This window comes from Zea mays, chromosome 1 (assembly GCF_902167145.1).
Source record: "Zea mays cultivar B73 chromosome 1, Zm-B73-REFERENCE-NAM-5.0, whole genome shotgun sequence".
NCBI lineage: Eukaryota > Viridiplantae > Streptophyta > Magnoliopsida > Poales > Poaceae > Zea > Zea mays.
The window spans coordinates 238388306-238396030 of NC_050096.1; positions in this window are offsets into that span (position 1 = coordinate 238388306).

Here is a 7725-nt window from a genome sequence, read left to right on the forward strand (position 1 = left end):
ACTTAAGGATTGACTAGCTTTTGTTATCCATGTCCTTGTTTACCTATTTGGGTTGGATTATTATTGTCTAGCTTTATGCTATTGCTTAACTCTAATCAATGAACATGATGAGATTATCTATGATACGCTGTTTTCCCTTCTCTTATTATGATGTTGTACTTGTGGTCTTCAAGGGGGCTCGAGCGGTTTCTCGAGTGCCTCTCCGTAAGGACCTGTTCTATGGATGACCGCCCGGGAAAACAGTGCAACCATGAGGGTGGAATGGGATGCCCTTAGCTGAATAATTAGAGGATCCGGGGTGTAGTTCACTTAGCCGTCGTGCCGTCAATGGGGCTCGGTGTATGTGGCTCGCTCTGCCAAGTTTGGGTTCGCCCCTTGGGGAGGAGTGCGGTGCATTTAGGAAACCTAACGGGTGGCTACAGCCCCGGGGAATCTTTGTAAAGGCTACGTAGTGATGCCCTGCTAGGCCACCTAGGTAGTGGTCAATGGGGAGTAGCTCTCTCCGGGCAGAATGGGAATCACGGCTTGTGGGTAAAGTGCACAACCTCTGCAGAGTGTTTGAAAACTGATATATCAGCCGTGCTCGCGGTTATGAGCGGCCAAGGGAGCTCCAGTGACTAGTGGTACTTGATCAGAGACATTATGGTACAGGTGGCTATGAGATCGATGGTTTTGATTATGACTATGGTGCTGGTAAGTGGTATTCTTTCCGTTTGGAAAGGGTACATCGGGCTAATAACTTGGGTTAATGCTAAAACCTGGCTTTCTATTAGTAAATAATAATCTGACCAACTAAAAGCAATTGCTTGACTTATCCCCACATAAAGCTAGTCCACTACAGCCAAACATGATACTTGCTGAGTATGTTGATGTGTACTCACCCTTGCTCTACACACCAAACCCCCCCATCCCCAGGTTGTCAGCATTGCAACCACTGCTCGGGCGAAGATGAAGCTGTGGAAGGAGACTTTCAGGAGTTCCAAGACTACGACGAGTTCTAGGTGTGGGTTAGCGGCAACCCCCAGTCGACTGCCTGTGAAGGCCGCGGTTATCTACGTTTCGTTTTCGCACTTTGATTTATTGTAAGGACTATATGGACGTCTCAGACGTATGATGTAATCGACTATTATTTCCCTTTTTAATACTATTTGAGCACTGTGTGATGATGTCCATGTTATGTAACTGCTGTGTACGTGAATAACTGATCCTGACACGTACATGGTTCGCATTCGGTTTGCCTTCTAAAACCGGGTGTGACACCTATTCACCCCCCTCTAGGCGACTTTCAAGTGCTATCATGGCTCTGGCTTTGGTAATTAGCTCTATATGCTTAGTGCCTAGCAACCTTACCTGAAATATGGGCAAGAGGGCGAGCGGTAGGTGCTGGCAGCCCACGTTAACATGGGGTCTTATTCTTGGCTAAGGTACCTCACCCAGGGGGCCACCACCATCGTCTTTAGAAACCTTAGCGGGTTGCTTCGTATTAAGTGTATTTTGTGAAAGCCTCATAATGGATCCCTAGCCATTCACCTCGGCGATGTTTAAGGGTCCGATCAACCCGGGCTAGATGGGATACATGGCTTGTGGGTAAAGTTGTACCACCTCTACAGAGTGTAAAACTGATATATCAGCTGTGCTCCCGGTTATGAGCGACCTGGACTCCTCACATGATAATTGAACTTGAAGATGGAATTAAATTGAGATCCGATGATCTGCTAATAATTTGCTTAAGTGGTTTCACTTAAGTGTTTTTGGTATATTCATATTCCTTTGTTTACATGGGATATTTGGGATTCACACTTATTAGTAAGACAGGTGTTGTTAATAAAATGTTGACCAACTAAAATGCTTACTGCTCAACCTTAGCCTCACCTTGTTATACATGCATTAGTTTTTCCCCCACTTGCTGAGCCCCGACCATAAGTGAGCTCACCCTTGCTAATATTTTGATCAGAGGGTAATGATGGAGACTTTGATGGAGATTTTATCGACGACGATGATTTCTAAGTCTAACGATGCGCCGGTCATCTTCCTGTGGGAGATTGCCCAGTTGTTTATTTCCGCTTTACTTTGATGTGATACTTGTTAAAGATACAATGTTTCAGATGATGTAATAAAGTATTATACTCTCTTTACGCCTTTATTGCATTGTCTTTTGATATATTACACTTGTGACGTCAACATATGTGTGGAAATGGACCCTGACACACATATGGTATGCGCTCGGTTCTACCCCCTGGAACCGGGTGTGACAGAAGTGGTATCAAAGCTATGCTGACCCTAGGTCGTTAGAATAGTTAGAAATGGAAAGCCTAGTTGTTCAAAACTTGCTAATTTCATTCCTATAAATTCCTTTATCAGTCTTACCTCTTTGAAATTCAACTGAGTTGACACTTCTCTTGTAGATGGTTCACACTCTCCAAACTACCCGCATCAACACCAGCTACGCCCCTCAGCCCCGGCAGATCCCGGTCTACCCAGTGGTAGTCGAGGAAGTTCCGACGGATCTCCCTCCCATTCGAGTGGAGAATGTAGTCATCCTGGAGGACAGCTCAGAGGAACAGCTGCCGACGCCCACCCCGTTGGCAGAATCCCTGGCCTTCGCAGCTGGGTCATCGATGTCAGCACCGTCTGCACCCGCCTTCCAAGCACTTGCACCCTGAGGCGACGATCCCGACGACTCCAGAGACGACGATGACAAGGATGACGACGACAAAGAAGGTGGAGACGAACACGTCAACGAGGAAGCTAACTACGCCCAGCAGGACAACTTCATGGGGTTTGGTCCTGTTGTCGAACATTACACATCAATGTTCGAGACGGGGCACTTCCCCAACCTGCTGCAAGAGGTGCTGCACGCGCTAGGCACCTATGTCCGCCCTCTGTACGAGACGAGGCAAGTGAGCGAGCCTCCCCGGGCTTGCTATTACATCACTCGCATCCACGTTAGGGTGATGGATGCAGGTGACAGGGGATTCAGGACTCTGTCTGCTCACGAGTCCCTGACACCACTGTCCACCTACGCTGCCTCGGTCAGCGATGCTGCCCGTCGGACCCTGTGGTCGCTCAGCCACACCTACCGGCAGCAGCTGCAGAACACGAGGTTCAGGCATCTTCCTCAACGTCTGAGTGGAGGAAGCCAGACCAACATCGTCCCAGGAGAAGCTGGTGAGGATCGCCTCAACACCCTAGCTGGTGTAGTGGCCGGTCTCAACACCGACCTAGACAGTGCCACCCTGGATCTCTACAGGGTGCACTTGGAGCTGGAGAATGCCCACGCCAGGATTGCAGCCCTGGAAGCCCAACTGCAAGGACTGGATCCGCCCGAAGCACAGGACCCCGCCATGGCGTTGTCTCCTCCCCGTAAGAGGCTGCGCTATGGAGAGCCCGGATCCATCACTAGGCTGCTTTAGGAGTTTGAGTCATGATGTAATAAGTTATACTTCACGTTAGACGATGATACTCTCTTTAAGTTATCATATTAATAAATACCAACCATGTGATGGTGATTGATTGAAATGTTTGATTTGGATCTTTGGTTGAGTGCAATGGTCTTATGGAATGATGGCCATAAGAACATATAAAAATTTTAAAACTTAAGTCATTTCCCCTCTAGAATCTTTCTACTCTTCTCTTCTCTAAGATGTTCACTCTCTAACCAATCAGATGGTGAACCCACGTCAAGGACCTAACAACCAGAACCAGCGTGGTCAACAAGTACCACCACCACCACCGAATCCCAACATGGAGCAGTTCATTACCGCCTAGATGTAGATTCTGCAAGGAATCACTGCGGCTGTTCAACAAATTCAGCAGAACCAGCAGAATCAGCAACATCAGCAGCAACAACAGTATGCACCCCCGGCCAGAGATAAGCACCGGGATTTCATGAGTCATCACCCGCCGACATTTTCTCATGCGGTTGATCCTCTGGATGCCGATGACTGGCTAAAGGTCATTGGAAAGAAGCTGGACATCACCCAGTGCAACAACCGGGAGAAGGTCTTGTACGCCTCGGGAAGACTTGAGGGAGCTGCGTCCGACTGGTGGGAGGCCTTCACAGCGGCACATCCCAACGCAGATACCATAACCTGGCAGGAGTTCCAAGAGAACTTCCGCGCTCATCACATTCCATCGGGAATCATGAAGTTGAAAAAGAAGGAGTTCCTTTCCCTTACTCAAGGGAATATGTCTGTCAGCGAGTATCGTGATCGCTTCACTCAGCTTTCACGTTATGCCCCTGAAGAAGTGGACACTGATGAGAAGCGCCAAGAGCGTTTCCTGGAAGGACTAATTGGACCTCTGAACTATCAACTTCAGAGTCACACTTTTCCCAACTTCCAGACACTGCTGAACAAGGCAATTGGCCTTGAGAGTAAAAGAAAGGAGCTATCTGACCACAAAAGGAAGTTTCAAGGTCAGTCAAGCAGGAACACTCGCCCTAATAACGCTCAAGGTTTGCAGTTTTGCTCTGGAAATCAAGGCGGAAGCAATTATCAAGTGCAACGCTTTGGACAGCAAGGCCAGAGAAATAATCAGAGTCAAAACCAGCAAAGGAGCAACTCTCAGACCAACCAGAGGTCTGGTGGAAATTCACAAAACCGTCAAGGTGGCGCCAGTAACACGCAGGCCAGAAACAACGCACCTGTCCAACCCAATGGATGTTTCAAGTGCGGTGAGCTAGGCCACTATGCCAACAACTGCCCAAGGCGCAACCAGCAGACACCCCAGAAAAGCAATAATCAGAGGAATGACCAGAACACCCCCGCTCGTGGATCTGCTCGGAACAAGACTCCTCAGAACCAGAGTAGAGGACGGGTCAATCATGTCACCGCAGAATCAGTGCCTGAGGATGCCGACATAGTGTATGGTATGTTCCTTGTTAACTCCATACCTGCATCAGTTTTATTTGACTCTGGAGCATCTCATTCGTTTATAACTGAGTCATTTGTGGAAAAACATAACATACCCAAGTACCCTCTTAAGAAGATATTACACATTAGTTCATCGGGAGGTGACATGAAGGCCACACACTCATGCCCCCATGTTAATATCAAGATTCAAGGAATAAATTTTTCAGTCAACCCAGTGGTCCTAGGATCCAACGGTATTGATGTGATTCTTGGATGCAACTGGTTGAAAAGTTGTGATGGAGTGATACAGTGTGCCAATGGAACAATTACGTTGACAAGTCCTCAAGGTGAAAGAATCCAAGTTAACATGGACAAGTCAATAGATGAAAAAGGGAAAACAGTGATCAATCACTTGGAAGAAAATCCCTTGGAAAATATTAAAGTAGTGTGCGAATACCCAGACGTATTTCCGGAGGAATTACCAGGTATGCCACCTAACCGTGATATAAAGTTTTCTATTGAATTATTACCCGGAACCGCACCTATCTCGAAAAGACCATATAGAATGAATGTCAAAGATTTAGTAGAACTGAAGAAACAAATAGAAGAATTACTAGAAAAAGGTTTCATTCGCCCAAGTTCATCCCCTTGGGGAGCCCCAATGCTATTTGTGAACAAGAAGGATGGTTCGAGGAGAATGTGCGTTGATTATAGAAGTTTGAATGAAGTAACCATCAAGAATAAATACCCATTACCTCGGATTGAAGATTTATTTGATCAAATGAAGGGAGCTAAGATATTCTCGAAGATAGATCTGAAATCGGGATATCATCAGTTAAAGATTCGAGCAGAAGATGTACCGAAGACAGCCTTCACGACGAGATATGGATTATATGAGTTTTTGGTCATGTCGTTTGGACTGACTAATGCACCAGCATACTTTATGAACTTGATGAATAAAGTATTCATGGAATATCTGGATCAGTTTGTGGTCGTATTCATTGACGACATACTGATATATTCTTCGAATGAAGAAACACACGAAGATCATCTAAGGCTAGTCCTACAAAAGCTTCGTGACAACCAGCTATACGCAAAGTTCTCGAAGTGTGATTTTTGGTTGAAGGAAGTTGCTTTCTTAGGGCATATCGTTACCGATGGTGGAATTAAAGTGGACCCAGGAAAGATAAGTGAGATACTGGATTGGAAGCAACCAAAGGATGCGTCCAAGATCAGAAGTTTTCTTGGATTGGCAGGATACTATAGAAGATTTATTGAAGGTTTTTCCAAGTTAGTGAAACCTCTTACCTCTCTACTCGAGAAAGGTAAAGAGTTCAAATGGGATGAAGCTTGCTAGAATTGTTTTGAAGAACTCAAGAAGAGGTTAACCACTGCACCAATGTTGGTAATGCCAGACATCCACAAGGGATTTGATGTGTATTGCGATGCATCACACCTTGGACTTGGATGTGTGCTAATGCAAGAAGGAAAGGTGATTGCTTATGCTTCAAGACAGCTGAGAAAGCATGAGAAGAATTATCCTACGCATGATTTGGAACTAGCTGCCGTAGTGCATGCTTTGAAGATTTGGAGGCACTATATGATTGGAAACAAGTGCAAAATCTTCACGGATCACAAAAGCTTGAAATACATATTCACTCAGAAAGAACTCAACCTCAGACAGAGAAGATGGCTTGAGTTGATTAAGGACTATGATTTGGAAATACAATATCACCCCGGAAAAGCAAATGTAGTAGCTGATGCTTTGAGCCGTAAGGGTCAAGTGAACAACATCACTACTCATTTGATGTCACAAGAATTGTGTTGGGAAATGGAACAACTTAACCTTGGTATGCTTTATAATGTAGAAGCAACGGTGATGGAAGTTGAATCTACTTTGGAAGAGGAGATTCGTAAAGGACAAGAGTCTGATGAGAAAATTAAGGAAATTAAGACACAAATTAGTTTGGGTAAAGCCCCAGATTTCATAGAAGATGATCAAGGCACAGTATGGTTTAAGAAGAGAATCTGTGTACCCGAAATCGAACACCTGCACCAACTTATTTTGAGAGAAGCCCATGATTCAGCTTACTCTATTCACCCTGGTAGTACAAAGATGTACCAGGATCTTAAGGAAAAGTATTGGTGGTACGGATTGAAAAGAGATGTTGCTACTCATGTTGCATTATGTGACGTGTGTCAGCGAGTTAAAGCCGAACACCAAAGACCAGCAGGATTGCTACAACCTCTCAAGGTACCGGAATGGAAATGGGAAGAAATCAGTATGGATTTCATAGTTGGACTACCCCGTACTCGGGATGGCTATGATTCAATATGGGTCATAGTAGACAGGTTAACTAAAGTAGCACACTTTATACCTGTGAAGACAACTTACTCGGGAGCCCAGTTAGCAGAGTTATACATGTCGAGGATTGTTTGTCTGCATGGGGTACCGAAGAAGATCGTATCAGATCGAGGAACCCAATTTACCTCATGCTTTTGGAAAAGACTTCATGAGTCCATGGATACCAAGCTAAATTTTAGTTCAGCTTATCATCCGCAGACGGATGGGCAAACAGAAAGGACAAACCAAGTGTTAGAAGATATGCTAAGAGCTTGCGCTCTAAAGCATGGTAGAAGCTGGGATAAAAGTTTGCCTTATGCAGAATTCTCGTATAACAACAGTTATCAGGCAAGTCTAAAAATGGCACCATTTGAAGCACTATATGGACGGAAGTGTAGAACACCGCTTTATTGGAATCAGACTTGTCGGCGTTTCGAACCCGGGGGGTCCCTGGACCGACGAGTAAATTGTCGTCGTGTGCCCCAGCCCAGATGGGTCGACGCGAGACGAAGCGCGAAGGGGGGAAGA